This window comes from Lissotriton helveticus, chromosome 8 (assembly GCF_964261635.1).
Source record: "Lissotriton helveticus chromosome 8, aLisHel1.1, whole genome shotgun sequence".
NCBI classification, from domain to species: Eukaryota; Metazoa; Chordata; class Amphibia; order Caudata; family Salamandridae; genus Lissotriton; species Lissotriton helveticus.
In genome coordinates, this window is record NC_136069.1 from 357,096,712 (window position 1) to 357,116,351 (window position 19,640).

At 44.3% G+C, this 19,640-nt stretch overlaps 1 protein-coding gene across 2 annotated transcripts in view; it reads left to right on the forward strand.

Annotated features, from left to right (window-relative positions):
* The window catches only part of B3GLCT (beta 3-glucosyltransferase), a 1,060,368-nt gene that overhangs the window by 945,731 nt on the left and 94,997 nt on the right, over positions 1–19,640 (forward strand). The window lies entirely within an intron of this gene.

Sequence of the window (19,640 nt, forward strand, 5' to 3'; positions counted from 1 at the left end):
AAAAAAACAGTTGCAACTGATTTTAATAAGTTTGTTTGTCAAGTTTGCTATTTTCATCATGATGTCCCTAAGGACACAGAGTATCAAGTTTGGGAAACTTTCGCTTACCGGAGAGTAAAAGAATGGCTCTAGTTCCGCGCTCGTACGGTTCGGATTTCTGACGATGTGCCAGTGTTTGAACATCGTGTTCTAATAGGCGTTTGGTACGTCATGTGATACGAACAATGTTTTGCCTATTCTGATTGGCTGCTGCGTTTGCTTTTGTGTTTATCTAAGTATCCGAGTTCATGATTTTATCCTATGATGTATCAAAAGCGTCTGAGCGTAAAATTGGATAGATGATCGGCATTTGAATTAATGCGATTTACTGCTTTCCGATTTAAATTCTATAAGGGTGCGAGTACTGTGATAGGCTGTGCGGCCGATCACGTGTTTGTTCAGGTGAACAAAACTTTATCGAAAGTAAAGATAAACAAACAAAACTGTATGAGAATGGCAGTGTTGGGTGAACTATGTGTTAACCAAGATTCGTGCATACACGTGTTACTTCAATATCACAATTTCATTACCTGATGCTTGCAAAACTGAATACCATAACACATTGAAAAATTGAAAAATATTCAAAACATTTTTATAAAAAAATTTTTTAAATAATGAGCATCATGAATATATTCTGCAATCTGGGTGGATAATTCTGGTGACATGTTCATAAATGTTCATAAGATATTCATAAATGGCAGCTGAATTCCAGCCGTTCATTTAATCCTCTTGGCACAGTTGATGAGAGTTTATGTATCCAATGAAGTTCTTGTCTCAAAAGATGTTGGTCATTGTCTCTTCCTGGCAATATGGGTATGATTTCAAGAATGCAATATTTTAATTGGCTGGGGTTGTGTTGATGTTCATTATAATGTACTGCTACTGTAGATTTAGTGGATTTTAATCTGATGTTGCTTCTGTGTTCAGTTAATCTTACTTTGATTTTTCTCAATGTTTTCCCCACGGATGGGAGGCCACATGGGCATTTTAACATGTAAATCAAATTTGTACTGTCGCATGTGCCATTGACTTTTAATTTGATTTTAGTTCCACTTGATGGATGATCAATTTCGTTTCCTTTAATGATAGAATTGCAATTTCCACAGTTGTAGCATGGTAGCGTGCCAGTGTATTTATTTGGTGTTTCAATGGATTTTGGTTTTAGAAGTTCTTTAAGATTTCTGGTTCTTTCATAGGCAAACCGTGGGTTAAGGGTGAAAATTCCGTGAAAATCTTCTTCCAAAGCTAGTAGTGGCCAGTTTTTCAAAATGACTCTTTTTATTTTGTGACTTCTTGTGGAATATTTAGAGATGAAGACTGATCTCCTTTCTTCCCTTACGCATGTGGATGTTAGTAGTTGTTGCCTGTTCATAGTTTCTATTCTGTCCAGAGCGTGTTTCAGCGTGGTTTCTGGATATCCTCGATCCTTGAACTTTTTCATCATAGTTTCTTTTTGTTGTTGATACATTTCGTGAGAGGAGGCAATTCTCTTTATCCGGATTAATTGAGAGTATGGAAGGTGGTTTTTCAACGATGGTTGGTGAAAACTCTGATGGTGTAAAAGGTTATTTCTGTCTGTGGGTTTTTGGAATACTGTTGTGTGTAGTTTATCATTTTCCTTCATGATAAGTACATCTAAGAACGGTAGTTGCTTTTCATTGATGTTATATTTGAATTGTATTCGTTCATTGATGGTATTCAAGTCCTGAATGGCTGACTGTAATAATGCAGTGGGTCCGTTCCAAAGAATAAAGATGTCGTTAATGAATCGTTTGTACAGTATGAGGTGATCCTGCCATGGTTTTTTGGATTGTAACATGCTGCTGTGACCATGCGTGAAAGGTAAGTGCGGGAGATTCAGAGGTTTTCTATCAAGTATATAGCATGTGAATTGGTGAAAAAATCGTGAGAAAATAACATTATGTACTGTGACACGCATCATAAAAAATGAATCAAACTGCACTGATTGTGTCATGCGGTGAAAAGATTCTGAAAGGAACCGTTATGATGTAAATCGTGAATTTGTGCACCCAAATTTAAAACGAAAGATTCATGCTTTGTTTGTAATGTACCAATTCTAACCTGATTCGAGAAAATGTCAACTTTTCTTCTACGGGTTGTAACGAGGCTGAAAAAAACAGTTGCAACTGTATTTAATAAGTTTGTTTGTCAAGTTTGCTATTTTCATCATGATGTCCCTAAGGACACAGAGTATCAAGTTTGGGAAACTTTCGCTTACCGGAGAGCAAAAGAATGGCTCGAGTTCCACGCTCGTACGGTTCGGATTTCTGACGATATGCCAGTGTTTGAACACTGTGTTCTAATAGGCGTTTGGTACGTCATGTGATACGAACAATGTTTTGCCTATTCTGATTGGCCGCTGCGTTTGCTTTTGTGTTTATCTAAGTATCGGAGTTCATGATTTTATCCTATGATGTATCAAAAGTGTCTGAGCGTAAAATTGGATAGATGATCGGCATTTGAATTAATGCGAGGAGGAAAGTCCAAGTACAAGCACAGGTTCAACCCAAGCTAACATAAAACAACTTCTATATATGTCCAAACGCATAGTCAATCAACGTCTCCACGCGAGTACTCTAATCAAATATCATAAAGCCCAGCGGATTCCACGTGGCCTACGGATATCATTAAAATCAACTCTATGTAAAAACAACGCAAGATTTACAGAGAAATGGTTCGCAATTCTCAATAAATGTTCGCTCGATTTGATATTACTAATAATAGAAGAGTTGGCTAAACTAATTGAAGATTTGAACAAAGAAACAGCGCAACTAAAAGATGAATTAAACACCATGTTATCAAAGGAGGAATGGGAAAAGGTTTTAATAGACATCAATGTTCAATTGGATAATTATACAAAAGAGATCAATGAGCATAAAATCAGAAAGTTTAAGAGAGACACCACAGATTACCGCACAGGGGAAGTTTACAATTGGGCAGATATCTATGCCCGTCGACGTCAACAAAAACCAACCCAATACAAATCATCTGATGAAACAGCCTCTGACGATTCACAACCAAACCGAAGAGGTCTCACAACCTCGCGAAATGCTCCAAGAGCAGATGAACCACAAACCACTGATAATAGACAACAACAAACTTCAACCTCTTCAACAGCTACAACTTCTTTTTTAGAGAGAGGCCGGGGACGCCAAAAAGAACCAGGCGGGGGAGAGTCAGAAACAGCAAGAAGTCACTCGATCGAGAGTGTATCAAAAAACACCCGGAGTCACATGACTTAGTTATCAATATTTCCAACCACAGCATCTCTAATTTTCAATTACAAACCTTACAAAAGGGAACATCATTTGTCCCTACTTACCACTCAAACATACTAGAAACACAGATTTGCATATACAAATTTTTGAGAAGTTTACGTTTAAGACATTTTTTTACGAACGTAGTTGAAAGACCTATAACAGGAGAAGATACCGAACCAGACAAACTCATGGGACTTAGGAACCCTAGCCGATTCTTATCTCCCGTGAGCCATAAAGTACTCGACATGTTCGAAAAAGTTGTGAATCAAGATATCATCAAAATCTTCAAAGCTCCAAGAACTAAAACGACGAATTTCACCAACAAAGAGAGGCAGGCCATACAAGTCTGATCTGAAAATAAGGACATTACCATACGACAGGCGGATAAGGGAGGAGCCCTCATAATCATGGATACCGAGTTTTACAACAAAAATGTGTATGAACACATTAATGACACCAACACGTACATGAAATTGATGGGAGATCCCACAAAAGAATACGCCAAAATCCTCAACACAATCATTAACAGAGCTATTGATACAGGAACCATTGGCAATAAAGAAAAGGAATATCTCATCAAACAAAATCCATCAACTCCATATATTTATATGATTCCAAAAATACATAAACACCCCACAGTGCCGCCATTCCGTCCAGTCGTTTCTACAGTCAATTCAATCCACGAGCCCGTGGGGAAGTTCATAGACAAGCATTTACAGCCTCTCGTGCAAAGAATTCCAACATATGTAAAAGACACCACCCACTTTCTAAACATACTGGAAGAGCATAAAACATCAATTACAGCAAACATGATTTTATCAAGCATTGATGTCAAATCATTATACACCTCAATTCCCCATGATTTGGGGCTGACAGCATTGGAGAATATCTTACGTGATTGCGAGAAAGATGAAGACCTCAAATTGCTAATCATGGAATTAATGCACTTCACATTATTTCATAGTTACATCCGGTGGGAAGATCAATTCTTTGCCCAATGTACAGGCACTTCCATGGGGAATTGTGCAGCACCGGGGTATGCAAATATCTTTATGCACTATTTCGAGTCACAGTACATTCTATCCAAAAAACCATGGCAGGATCACCTCATACTGTACAAACGATTCATTGACGACATCTTTATTCTTTGGAACGGACCCACTGCATCATTACAGTCAGCCATTCAGGACTTGAATACCATCAATGAACGAATACAATTCACATATAACATCAATGAAAAGCAACTACCGTTCTTAGATGTACTTATCATGAAGGAAAATGATAAACTACACACAACAGTATTCCAAAAACCCACAGACAGAAATAACCTTTTACACCATCAGAGTTTTCACCAACCATCGTTGAAAAACCACCTTCCATACTCTCAATTAATCCGGATCAAGAGAATTGCCTCCTCTCACGAAATGTATCAACAACAAAAAGAAACTATGATGAAAAAGTTCAAGGATCGAGGATATCCAGAAACCACGCTGAAACACGCTCTGGACAGAATAGAAACTATGAACAGGCAACAACTACTAACATCCACATGCGTAAGGGAAGAAAGGAGATCAGTCTTCATCTCTAAATATTCCACAAGAAGTCACAAAATAAAAAGAGTCATTTTGAAAAACTGGCCACTACTAGCTTTGGAAGAAGATTTTCACGGAATGTTCACCCTTAACCCACGGTTTGCCTATGAAAGAACCAGAAATCTTAAAGAACTTCTAAAACCAAAATCCATTGAAACACCAAATAAATACACTGGCACGCTACCATGCTACAACTGTGGAAATTGCAATTCTATCATTAAAAGAAACGAAATTGATCATCCATCAAGTGGAACTAAAATCAAATTAAAAGTCAATGGCACATGCGACAGTACAAATTTGATTTACATGTTAAAATGCCCATGTGGCCTCCGATACGTGGGGAAAACATCGAGAAAAATCAAAGTAAGATTAACTGAACACAGAAGCAACATCAGATTAAAATCCACTAAATCTACAGTAGCAGTACATTATAATGAACATCAACACAACCCCAGCCAATTAAAATATTGCATTCTTGAAATCATACCCATATTGCCAGGAAGAGACAATGACCAACATCTTTTGAGACAAGAACTTCATTGGATACATAAACTCTCATCAACTGTGCCAAGAGGATTAAATGAACGGCTGGAATTCAGCTGCCATTTATGAATATCTTATGAACATTTATGAACATGTCACCAGAATTATCCACCCAGATTGCAGAATATATTCATGATGCTCATTATTTAAAAAAAATTTTTATAAAAATGTTTTGAATATTTTTCAATTTTTCAATGTGTTAATGGTATTCAGTTTTGCAAGCATCAGGTAATGAAATTGTGATATTGAAGTAACACGTGTATGCACGAATCTTGGTTAACACATAGTTCACCCAACACTGCCATTCTCATACAATTTTGTTTGTTTATCTTTACTTTCGATAAAGTTTTGTTCACCTGAACAAACACGTGATCGGCCGCACAGCCTATCACAGTACTCGCACCCTTATCGAATTTAAATCGGAAAGCAGTAAATCGCATTAATTCAAATGCCGATCATCTATCCAATTTTACGCTCAGACGCTTTTGATACATCATAGGATAAAATCATGAACTCGGATACTTAGATAAACACAAAAGCAAATGCAGCGGCCAATCAGAATAGGCAAAACATTGTTCGTATCACATGACGTACCAAACGCCTATTAGAACACAGTGTTCAAACACTGGCATATTGTCAGAAATCCGAACCGTATGAGCGCGGAACTAGAGCCATTCTTTTACTCTCCGGTAAGCGAAAGTTTCCCAAACTTGATGCTCTGTGTCCTTAGGGACATCATGATGAAAATAGCAAACTTGACAAACAAACTTATTAAATACAGTTGCAACTGTTTTTTTCAGCCTCGTTACAACTTGTAGAAGAAAAGTTGACATTTTCTCAAATCAGGTTAGAATCGGTACATAACAAACGAAGCATGAATCTTTCGTTTTAAATTTGGGTGCACGAATTCACGATTTACATCATAACGGTTCCTTTCAGAATCTTTTCACCGCATGACACAATCAGTGCAGTTTGATTCATTTTTTATGATGCGTGTCACAGTACATAATGTTATTTTCTCACGATTTTTTCACCAATTCACATGCTATATACTTGATAGAAAACCTCTGAATCTCCCGCACTTACCTTTCACGCATGGTCACAGCAGCATGTTACAAGTTTAATGTATATGTTACATGTACTTGAGATGAATGTTTGAGTTTGAAAATTGTACTTGGTTACTTTCAGGAATTTACACGGCCCCTGAGGAAGGGCGATGCCCGAAATGCTTTGGGCCACAGGTCCATTTGCCTAAAAACATTATGACAACAATAATGAAATGAATTTATTTCGAAAATAAAAGGAACGATATCAACCATGAAAGATAATCAAATAAATTCAATATGAACAAATCAAGGAAATATTTCTGAGTGCCCGGGAGGGACGCTGGTCTCAAGGGAAACAGTGCAGTTCTCAATATTCTTTACCCCAGGTACAGGGGGTGTTACTTCCTGGGCACCACTCACCTATATAGACATTGACTACAAACATTAACAAGGTGTGCGTCTCCTATAAGCCAATTTTGGATCCATAAAACGAAAACGCTGCATACCCCAATTGCTACAAAAGTAAATAAATGGAAAAGAAATGTGGCGACCGACTGCTTTTTTTGTTCTATTTATTTATTTTTGTAGCAATCGTGGTATGCCGCGCTTTAGCTTAAGATTTTTAACCCCTTCTCTACTAAGGCTTTCCCCCGTATGTGCTAAGCCTTTTTGGCTATTTGGGGTAGTTCGTGCTTAGGCCCCGTAATTTTTTGTCTACATAAGTTACCCACACCAAATTTGCGTCCTTTGCTTCTTACATCCTGAGGATTCTAAAGGTACCCAGGATTTGTGGATTCCCTTGGAGGGGGCCGATAAATTAGCCAAAATACAGCAACATTTTGTTTTTTATGGGAAAAAAGTGCTGCAGAAGAAAGTATCTGGTTTTTTCCTGCAAATGGTATCAAATAAGGGTTTACAGTTCTAAAATCACCATCTTCCCAGCTTTCAGAAACAGTCAGCCTTCTGCCAAAAAACCAAAATGTTCATGTACATAGTTTTGGCATTTTACTGAGACATAGCCTAGTTTTCCGATTTTTTTTGTGCTTTCAATGTTCTTCCAGTTAGTGGTAGAAATGGGTGTGTAACTAATAATGGATCCTGGAAAGCTATACATTTCTGAAAAGTAGACACACTTGTGAATTAAGCAATGGGTCATTTGTGTGGATTCTTCAATAAATCTTGAGATTGAGTTGGAAAAAAACAGCCATTTGCGCCTATGTTTTCATCAGTAACTTCTAAGTATGGCAGATTTTTTTAAACCAAGATTCCATCACGTTCGCTGGACCCTTTTGTTGCGGGGATATATAGGACTTGTAGGTTCACCAAGAACCCAAGGTACCCAGAGCCAATAACTGAGCTGCGCCTTGCAATGTGTTTTCATTGGGCACCTGGTATACAGCAATTCATTTGGTGAACTATAAAGATTGAAAAATAGATATCAAGTAAACCTATGTATTTCCAAAATAGGAACAAAATATGGACTTTAGAAGCTGTGATTATTTGCACATCTCCAAATTTGTGGGAACACATACTAGCATGTGAATTAGATGGCCTTTTTCAAAATGTCCTCTTTTTTACACACTGTCTTACATTTGGAAGGCAGAAATGCATGGTAAGTCAATTGGTAATAACACTTGTTCTACTATTCTGTGTTCCCCTAAGTCTCCCGATAAAAATGGTGTGGATAGGCCTTGTGCCCAAGCCAAAAATCATCCCTAAACGCAATGTGGACACATCACATTTTTCCAGTGAAAACTCACCTTTTTTTCACAATGTGCCTAGCTGTGGATTTCGGACCCTAGCACAAACGGCACCCAGGGAAACCTAGCAACCAGTACATTTTTGAAACCTAGACACCCAGGGGAATCCAGGATAGGGTGACTTGTGTGGCTCTCACCAGGTTCCGTTACCCAGAATCCCTTGCAAACCTCAGCAGTGCCTTGAGACCCTCACGGGTGAGTAGCTGCGCTCTACAAACCCTGATTGATTGATCGAAACTTTGTAAAAAAAAAAAGGAAAAACATTTTCCTAACATTTCTGTGATGAAAAGTTCTGGAATCTGTGGGAGCCACAAATGTCCACGCAAGCAGCATTCCCTCAAGTCTCCTGATAAAAATGGTACCTCATTTGTGTGGGTGGGCCAAGTATCCGCAGCAGGGAAGGGCCCAATATGTATTGTGGAGACACAAGAATTATCTATCACTAAATTACCTGGTTTTTCAAGGGAGGCACCTGCGTTTTTGGTCCTGGCTCAGTGGCCATCTAGGGAAACCTACCAAATCCAGACATTTCTAAAAACTAGACATCCAGGGAAGTCCAGGGAGGACATCAAAAGACCTAGTTTTGCAAGAGGGTCACCTGCTTTTTTGTTTCCAAGCTTAGTGGACGTCTAGGTAAACCTACCAAATCCAGACTGCTCTGAAACTAGTCACTCTTGAGTTATCCAGGGAGGTGTGGCTTGCATGGATCCCCTAAAGTGCTTCTACCCAGAATCCTCTGCAAACCTCAAATTTAGCTAAAAAAATCTAATTTTCCTTACATTACTGTGTGGGAAAGTTGTGGGGTCACCTGGCCCACACAAATTTCCTTTCACTCATCATTCTCCCAAGTCTCCCAATCAAAATGCTACCTCACTTGTGTGGGTGAGCCAAGTACCCATGACACGGAAGGGCCCAAAACGTATTGTGGAGACATCAGCATTATCTATCACAAAACTACCTGGTTTTGCAAGGGAGGCTCCTGTTTTTGGTCCTGGCTCGGTGGTTATCTAGGAAAACCTACCAAATCCAGACATTTCTAAAACCTAGACAGTCCAGGAAGGTCTGGCTTGCTTGGATACCCCAATCCTATCCAGAATCCTCAGCAAAAATCAAATTTAGCTAAAAAGAATTATCACATTTTCTTCACATTTCTGTGTCAGATCAGCATGCCTGCAGAAATTTCCCAATAAAAATGATACCCCACTTGTATAGGTGTCCAAAGCAGAGTCAGCCTAAAAACGTATAAAATGAGGGGCGTGGCTTGGCAAGCCATGATGGCGGTCATGTCTTGAGCGCCTCCGTCCAGCCCCGCAATATTCTGCACACTTATCCTGTCTATCCGACTCGGTGTCGGTTTCTGAATAGCTCTTCTGCGGTCGGAGGCTGGCGGCATTCCCCCAGGCCAGTTTCGATGCCGTGGGAGGTTTGACGACGGTGCTGCGGTCACCGAGAGGAGCTGTGGCCTGTGGGGGAGGTGCCCAGAGAGAAGCCGGGGAGTTTCCTGTCTGGACCGGGCTGAGGCATAGATCTAGCAGCGGTGTGGACGGCGGGCTGGCTGTGGGCCTCCTGCGACCTTGGTTGATGGTCAGCAGAGTGGAGCTCGTGTGTGGAGGTCTGGAGTCCCTTGCTTGGAGGAGGATCGGAGGGGTTGTGGCACGCTACAGTGGCTAGCTCAGGCCAAGGAAGTAAGAGGCTGCTGGAGTGAGCGGTGCAGCGGGCTGGCAGCCATCTTGAGAGTCTTGGAGGCGGCTGCGCTTTATCTCGGGGGTGAGGGAAGCCCGCTGTGACACCAGGGCTTCCCTGGGGCCTGTGCATTGTAGGGGTGTGCCCCACTGTTTCTGTCACTCCCCCCATCCTCCGCTCAACTGTGGTGTGTACAGGCGGGGATTTCGTCGGGCGTGTCGGGCCATGGGGGGAGGGGGGAGACCCGGAGCGGCAGTGCTGCTGAGAGTCCGCTTTGACAGAGACGGGATCCCTGGAGCTGGTTGGCGAGGGAGCTGCTGTCCTGGTGCTAAACTCGTTCCCATCGCCTTCCCCCCTGTATGGCATCGGCCTGTGAGCGGGTGCAGGACCTGGATGTAAGGCATTGCTGGGGGTGCTGACTGCCATATTGGGGCGCTTCTGTATCGCTGGAGGTGTACTCGCTGGATCATTGGAGTGAGCGTGGCTCTCTTTGGCACCGAGGGCTCTGCTGGATCCTAGAGCTGACGGGGGCCAGTGTGTGTCGGCCCGCAGGTGGGGGGTATCTGACCTCTATCCTCCCCCCCCCCCCCCCTTGCTGGGGCTGGTGCTGGCTGGGGGTTATGCGGTTGTGTCGGGCCGCAGGGGAAGGAAAGCCTTCTTGGGAATGAGCTGAGCCCTGGCGGGTCCCCCGTGAACCAGTTGGATCAGACGCAGTTGCTCGCTGGTGGGTGCTTCATTTGCCGCCATCTGGTGCCTGTGCGGAGAGCCCTGTAATCAGTCATGACGCGAGACAAGGGCGGTGGGGGCCAGACCAAGCAGGGTCCCATTGATAAATGTACCGGCGCTGGTACATCGGAACAGCAGGGGGTGGTGCCGGACAATGCGATACTCTAGGCGGCCATCACCCAGGGACATGCTTGACGCCAATATTGGTGCGGTTGGCTCCGATGTCATGCTATTGAGACAGGACTTGCGTAATGCAGTGTCACGCATCACGGAGGCCGAATACCGCATCTCTGGAGTAGAAGATGACGTCACTATATTAAAGAATAAGGTCGCTGCAATGGAGACGGTTCAGAAAGGCTGGAGCTGCGGGTGGAGGATGCTGAAGGATGAGCCAGGCGCAACAACCTATGCTTCGTTGGATTTCCGGAGGGCTCTGAGGGAGACAACATGGAACGTTTCCTTACACAGTGGCTGGAGCGCTGGCTTCCCCGGGGGTTCTCTCCCGCTGCTTTGTTGTGGAACAGGCCCACTGGGCGCTCATGCAGAAGCCTCCACCGGGGGCTCGCCCACGGCAAGTTATAGCAAAATTTTTAAACTACTTAGACAGTGACGCCATCTTGAAGCAGGCCTGGGCCAAGGAACCCCTTACCTACAACAATGCACGCATCCTTATATTCCCATGTTACACACGACAGGTGCAGCAGCAGAGACAATAGTTTATGGTGGCGAAGGCCCGCCTAAGAGACCTTAAGCTCCCCTATGCTCTGTTGTTTCCCGCCCGCCTGCGGGTTGTATACCGCTCCTACATGCACTTCTTTGATACCCCGGAGGACGTTTTCAAATGGACTGATGAGACAGTGCGGGTGAGAGTCCACATGCCACCTGGTAGAGAATCTGATTCATCGTCAAGCGAGGTGGCCCGGAGAGGCCCCCGGGGCCAGCTGAAGGGCAACAGAAGGTCGCGGTCCAGGCGCCACTTCAGTCATGTAATGCCCCTTCTGGGGAGGGCTCTGCTTCTATTACTTCAGTGTTTTTGATATATGGGGTGGGGGTCTGTTGTTGGGGTTGATTGTTCCTGTTTATAGATCGCAATTCCGCTGTGGGTCCACACTTTTTCATACACACACCGAAGAGTCCCCTTACCCGTTATAGTGATGAATGCTTGCCCGGATGGCCAATACATCGCATGGGATGTGGGTGACCCCTGGTACCCTCTGCATTGTTAGTTGGAAAGTCCGCAGGGCTCTAGATAAGATTAAACGGGGGCCAACTTCAACAAGTCAAACGGGCTGGGGCCGACGTGCTCCTGCTACAGGAAACACATTTAATAGGCACCAAGGCCCTCTGTCTGCAGAGATACGGGTTCCAACACGTCTTTCACTCTGGCTTTACGAGGGGTTCACGGGGGTGGTGATATTGATACACCGCAGGGTCCCCTATACGCATGAAAAACAATGGTCAGACACACAGGGGCGATATATCTTCCTTCGGGGCACGGTTGCCCTCCTGATATTGGGCAGTTTCTATGCTCCCCCTCCTCTGCAATGGAACCTGGTGGAACGGCTCATGACCATCTGGGCAGATATGCCAAAGGCGCTCTCGGTGGTTGGTGGAGACTGGCATGATGTCATGGAGTTGGGCCGGGACAGATGGCGGGGTGGGGGCAGACTGGAGAGTGGTCATCCCACGAAATTGCACTCTCTAGTGTCGGGGCTTGATTGGGTGGATGTCTGGAGGCGCCTCCATGCAGATAGTCGGGAATTCACCTACCTATCCGCAGTACATGACTCATTCTCCAGAATTGATTATCTCTTTGTCCCCAGGGTGATAGTGAGTAGGGTGGTGTCGGCGGACATTCTGCCCCGGGGCCTCTCGGACCACTCACCGATGGCCCTTACTTTTCAGATGGGTCGAGGGCGACAGCCGCTTAGGTGGCATATGTCTGTATGGCGCCTGCAGAAAGATGACTATAGGGAGCGTATGGGTGAAGCTATCGATCACTATCTGACTGTTAACGTGGGGTCCGTTTCCTGTACTGAGACACTGGGAGTTACTGAAACCCACGCTGAGAAGGGTGGATATTTCCTGGTGTGCAGCGGCGCTTAGAGAGTGTAAGAAGGAGCTACTGCAAGCAGAGGCCGGAATAGAGGAGCTTGAACGTCGGAGGCAGAGGGGGGCCCAGTCTGGCGGCAACTATTACTGGCACAAAATGATGCGCCCTTTTAGTGGATGAGGCCCGCCAAGCCTGGCTGGCTACATGTAGCAGAGTGTATCAATGGGGCGATAAGTCTAGCAAGATGCTGCATAGACTTTGCCAGGGTGCCTACCATTCCCAGGCCCTACCGGGAGTCCTCGGCCAGGCGGGAGAACCAATTATCGATCCCCAGGCTATTGCCGAAAGCTTTGCTCCGTACTATGCGGAACTCTACGCTCTGAAGGAATGCCTATCAGCTGCCGTCATAGATAAATTTATCGATTATTTACTGCCCAAGGCCGTGTCGATGAGGTGCATGACCAATTGCCGCTGACAGATGAGGAGTTGGGCACTGCGCTGGGGGAACTAAACCCCTGGAAGACTCCGGGACGCAACGGATTCCCCAGTGAATTCTTCAGACAATTTTTTTATACAGCTGGCAACGCATTTTAGACCGGTGATAGAGAAGGCGCGCGAGCGTTGCTCGCTCCCCCGGACTGGAGGGACGCGGAGGTGGTGGTATTCCACAAACCGGGTAGGCCTCTCGAGCAGCATGCGTCATATCGTTCCATCTCCCTCTTGAATGTGGAGGCGAAGGTTTTGGCCAAGGTTTGGCCAACCGTCTTCTGCCCCACATCTCCACTCTGGTGCACCCCGATCAGGCTGAGTTTATGCCCCAGAGGGTGACCAGGCACAATATCGGGCAGGCACACATGCCTGTGGCGGCCAGCGGGCAACTGGGGAGCCAGCTACACTGCTATTGGCCGATATGGATGGGCGTTTGACTCCCTGAGTTGGGTGTACCCTTTTGCCTTCCTGCAGAGGCTCAACTTCGGCCCGCGCTTTCTTTCATACCTAACGCTACTATACACGGACCTGACGGCGTCGGTGTGGGTGGCGGGGGCTCTCTCTACGTCCTTCTCTGTTAAGCAGGGTACACAGCAGGGCTGCCCCCGTCCCCATATTTATTTGCACTTGCTATGGAGCTGCTGGCAGCCTGGGTGCGCATCGATGCTCAGATCCGGGAATTTGAATGGGCACCAGCCTATCCGATAGGATTGCCTTATATGCGGATTATGTCCTTTTCTTTCTCACGGCTATAGATAGGACAGGGCAGTGGCTATTGCACATTCTGCAAATCTTTGGGAAAACCTCAGGACTCTATATGAACCCTCGTAAGTCTACAGTGAGGGTTCTAGGGGGCCAGACGGGAGTAGGAGCATGGGCGTCCTCTGTCCAGCTTGCGGGGGGGGGGGGGCTGAAACACCTGGGCGTTTTTCTATCAGATATTCCTGCAGTTTCCTGGGAACAGAATCTGGTCCCAGTGTGGGAACGCACTTGGGAAGATCTTAAGTCCTGGTCCCGTATGCCTCTGTCCCTATACGGCAGATCAGTGATTTTTAAGATGGTGACGCTACCCGTGCTCCTCTACCAATTGCAGAACATCCATACCAGATCTTACTGCAATGGTTTAGGCAAGGGAGCGCAGCGCTGGGTCAGTTCCTGTGGGAGGGGGGAAAGGTGCAGGTGGCCTTGCGCACATGTTTCCTGTCCACCTACTGTGGGGGGACTGGTGTCCTCGGATGTCCTCCCATACTATCCAGCTTCACACTTGCTGTTTCTTAATGAGTGGTGGTACGGTGACAGGGGAGACCCGGCATATTCAGTTGAGCTGCAGATTATGGGACACCATTCCCTACATACAATATTATATTCGACGCTGCTGCGGGGGTCGCTGCCATCGGTCACGCAGGTGGTATTTCTGATTTGGTGGCAAGCTCTGCGCCTCATGGGGTGGTGGAACACTATGGGATAATGGGCGTTTGCCGTAGTTAGCGGCCTTACGGGGGCTTCCGGGGTTGGGACGCGATAACGTCTCCGATCTCGGTCCTTGGAGATGTTATGAGGAGCCAGATGCTCAAATCTTTTCAGTACCTGCAGAAGGAATATTCGATGCTGCGATCCCAGTTTTACCGCTACTTGCAATTTAGGCATGCCCTATCTCCTAGCTTAGAGGGCCTGGGGTCACTACTGGAATTTAGCCCCTTAGAGGCGAAGGTCTTCATGGGAGATATCACTGACCGGAAGATATTTCAAATTTACCAATCCCTGGTCACTCATTGCTCCCCATGCTACAGGGGCTCCGGAGTGCTTGGGAGGAAGATGTGGGCGCATTGGGGGAGGAGGATTGGACTGAGACCTTAGCAGCCCCGCAGGGGGCCGCAATAGCGATGCGCCTTCGGCTGGTGCAGTTCAAGTACCTACATAGGGTCAGTTTCACCAGAGTGCGATTGTGGAAGGCATGGCTGATTGCCTCCTCCTTGTGCCTTCGCTATAATCGGGAGGAGGGCACATTTATTCATACCGTCTGGAGCTGTCCGTCTCTTAGTCGCTTTTGGAGTGCGGCATATTCCTGCCTCTCAGAAGTTCTGGGGTGGGAGCTCCCCCGCACACCGCAGTTGGCCCTATTGCATGTCATGGAGGAGGTAGGGGGTAATATTTATAAACGACAACTCCTACAACTGGGCTTTACATTGGCGAAGAGGGATATCGCCAGGGCTTGGAAGGCACCTAGGGCCCATCGGTGGCCGCATGGAAGAATGGGCTGGACTTTTGCATGGGGCTAGAACAACCCATTTTCATAGCCAGGGGGTGCCCGAGCAAACACTACAATATTTGGAAGTGGTGGGAACATTATCGGGGGCTGATGTTGGACCCGCCACCGGTGGTAGAGGCACACTTGCCGGAATAATACACACGCACACTATTAGACCATGAGGCAGGTTGTAGGAGGGATCGGAGGGGCTAGCATTTCTGGCTGTGTTATTAAGTGGTGGATAGGTTTATGTGGAACTGGCGCGATCTGGGGGGTGGGGAGAGTTGTTACTATGTGTTTGGTTATTAACTGCAAAAGTCAAAGTCATTATCACTGTATGGTTGAATTGTGCAGTTGTCTATGGGATGCAGAGCCCTGCATTATATGTGCAACCTGACAAATTTGTTTAAAAAAAAAAACATGTATAAAATGAAAATTGGAGGGGCAACCAAAGAGTGACCATTAGGGCAGTTTTTTCATACGTATTTAGGCTGACTGATTTGGGCATCCACACAAGTGAGGTATCATTTTTATCAGGAGATCGAGGGGAACGTTGGTAGGAAATTTGTGCTGGTGCTGTGATCCTTCAGCTTCCCCACATAGACATGTGAGGAAAATGTGACTTTTTAGCTAAATTTGAGGTTTCTGTATAACAAAACTCTGGGGAGCCTTGTAAGCCACACCACCAGCCAAATTCAAGTCAATGCACACCGGCTGCCAAGCACCATCCGCTAGAACACACACACTTTCAGCAAAATGCCAGTACACACACAGCCAGTCAAGCGGCAGTACATGCCTGCAGTCAGCCGAAAACTAGTTCACACACATACAGAAACTTTCCCTGGTATCTAGTGGTTTTCTGCCACCTCCCCTTGGGGACAGATGAGCCTAAACATATCACTGATCTGCTCCCATGGGTGGCAGAAACTGCAAAAATGTGTGCCTAAAATAAAAGTGGTAGTATATACAATGAGGAATATATATATATGTACAATTCATATATGGCAACCAAAACTGCTGTGAAAAACTATATATATTTACAACAGTATATTACACCCTCAGCGTATCGGTATGGCATAAACACATATTGCCATACAGTATCATCGGAATACGTTATTCATACATTTCTTCCGTTTCCAATAAAGATAAATTCACAACCAGGAGGTGTGGAAATGTCTCACAAGGTTAGTTCCAAGAGACCATCCTCAGGACCAAAAAGGTTGCACCAAATCTAATGTAAAACCTAATATATACAATTCAATTTACGCAAGAGCCACCTTCTCACTATGTACAACAATGATCGTCTGCTTACACCAAAACACCAGGTGAAACCAATATAACACAAAGAAATCCAAGGAGTGATAACCACAACCACCACCAAATGTATTGAGCTACTATTCAAAGATTCTCACTCGACACAGAGTGTCATTAATACATCACTGAGTCTTAGAAAACCAAAAAATCAATCCTTCAGCAACCCTTTCCGAATCACAAATAAACGACTCAGAAGGAACACATACTGCTATTAGCTCTCACTCTTACCTCCAGCAAGTAGCCACTTGCTAACAGTTTCCTCGTAACTTCAAAAATAATAATCCTAAGTCTTCCACAGTACTCGAATTCTGCAAAACACAACCAAAACCCCAAGTGTTCAGTCTGGTGCCCCGCGTTATACTTAGAATCGCTAGCTTGTTGGACAATAATAGTAATAGCTTACGTATACCTTAATGCGGCAACCACATAGTCTTCAGTCATCCAGCATACAATATGACGGCGTCTACACGAGAACGCTGTGTCGCTCTGACCTTTAACCCTGTGTAACTACGTCAGAGCGTCTCTAGGCAACCACGTCTGCCTCGGCCTTGATAAGAGAACACCGTGTCGCTCTGAGCATGATGCAACCACGTTAGAGCGATCTTCTAAGAAGTGCGGCGGCCATATTGGAACCCCCTGAGTTATCGACAGAATCTATGTGAATGAAAGAAAACTCACACATAGTACGTTGTAACAACGATATAGATCGATATATGGGCACAGCGTAACCTGGTTAAGAACATTAGTAAGTTTATGTGTTGCTGCGCAACAAGATTAACAAAATCCTAAAAAATCGAAAAATTAAAAAATTTAAAATGGATCAACAAGGTGTCAGCCATCTTACACCACCATCCATGTATTGGACTGCAGTCAAAACAGTACAATAGACAGATACCTTCAAGAAAGCAGTGAATGATAAAAATAAATTAAAAAGTCAAAAAGTCAATAACCTCTATGGACAACAAAGCATAAGGCCGCATGAGTGTGACAGTCCATATTTTAACCAGTATGTGTACAAACCCAAGCATCAAAGGCCAGTGTCCAAACGGTAGTATTCTAGGTATCAGCATAATAGAGTTATGGTCAAGGGACACCTTTATAAACCTTAAAGGGTCGCTAATGTATGTCATTCAACAAATTGATTCAACCCATTTTCGACAGTCTTTGCCAACCAGATCGACCTATTTTCCTTTAGCGTAAGCAGACGATCGACATCATGACTACGTTTCGATTTCTTAACCACGTCCAACACAAACCATTTCATTGCCATGGGATCATGCAGTTGGTTACAGTAATGTTCCACCAAAGGTGCAGTCATAGTTCTACATCTAATGCGTGACTGGTGTTGCATTATCCTTTTCTTCACCTCTTGAGTAGTCTTGCCTATGTATTTCAAAGAACATGGGCATTCTATACAATAAATCACATTTTTAGTCAAACAATTCGAGTGATGTTTAAAGAACCATTCTTTTCCATTCAATATACATGATTTCACAGCAGATGTAGTTGTACAAGCATTACATTGTCAACAGGGATAATGCCCTATTACTGACATTAAACCGCACAGATTTTGTAGAGTTAGTGGGGCTGGTTCCTTATATGCTTTTACGAAGTGGTCTCTTCAATTCCTGACTCGTTTAAACGCAAAACGAGGGTACTTCAGTTGAGGCTCTACTTTTTGTATCAAATGCCAGTTCTTGCCTATGATCTTTTTTATGGTGTTTGATTCAGTCCCAAAAGTGGTTACACATGTAATGACATCCTTTTCATTACAACCCTTATCCTTCGTTTGTAAAAGAGCTTGTCGATCATAGTACCACGCTCTTTTGAGTGATGGCTTGACCAATCTGTAAGGATAGTTTTGTGTCATCAGTTTTTGCTGTAGTACTTTTGCTTCTCTGAAATAATCAACCCTTTCGGTACAATTCCTTTTAATCCTTAGAAATTGCCCAAAAGGGAGATTATCGCGTAAATTTCGAGGATGATGACTCGTATATTTTAAGAGGGTGATCCTTGCGGTTGGCTTAGTGTATAAACCAACCGAAAGTTTGTCTTCATCATTACTGATGCATAGATCTAAGAAACTAATGGACCGGTTGTTATATTCCATAGTGAACTGTAGATTTTTATCACATTCATTTAACCATGCATGGAATTCCAGAAGTCTAGTATTTGGGCCTTCCCATATAAGACAGACATCATCTATGTACCGTAGATAATGTTTGATATGGGCCGAAAAGGGGTTATTGTTAAAAATAACTCTATTTTCAAAAGCTGCCACATACAGATGAGCTATATCTGGCGCAAAAATAGCCCCCATGGCCACTCCTTTGATTTGACCAAAGAAGTCACCATTAAAGATGAAATAATTATGTTCCAAAGCAATTTTAGCACAATTCACAATGAAGTTCATCGGAACTTGATGTGGACGAGGTCTGTCATCCAAGACATCTTAGATGACAACGAGAGCTTCAGTTTGCAGAATATTTGTATAAAGACTCTCTATGTCCATTGTTACTAAAGTATTGATCGGCTCATTGAAAGGTACGCCTTCTAGTAATGTGATTACACTCGTACTATCTTTGGTAAAAGATTTGGTCAAAGGCACGTAGGGTTTTATGAAAAAATCTACGTATTCTGCCAAGGGTTGTAAAATAGATTGACAACCTGCCACTATTGGTCTCCCAGGGGGTTGTGTGTCACTTTTATGAATTTTCGGCAGCGTGTAAAACGCTGGGATGGAAAAGTCTTCCTTATTAAGATATTCAAATTCCTTTTTACTAAGCCACAAACCATCAAGTCCAACCTGTGTGACCGTTAATATCTTTTTTCTGATGCTTATGGTAGGGTCCCCAGTTAATTTAAC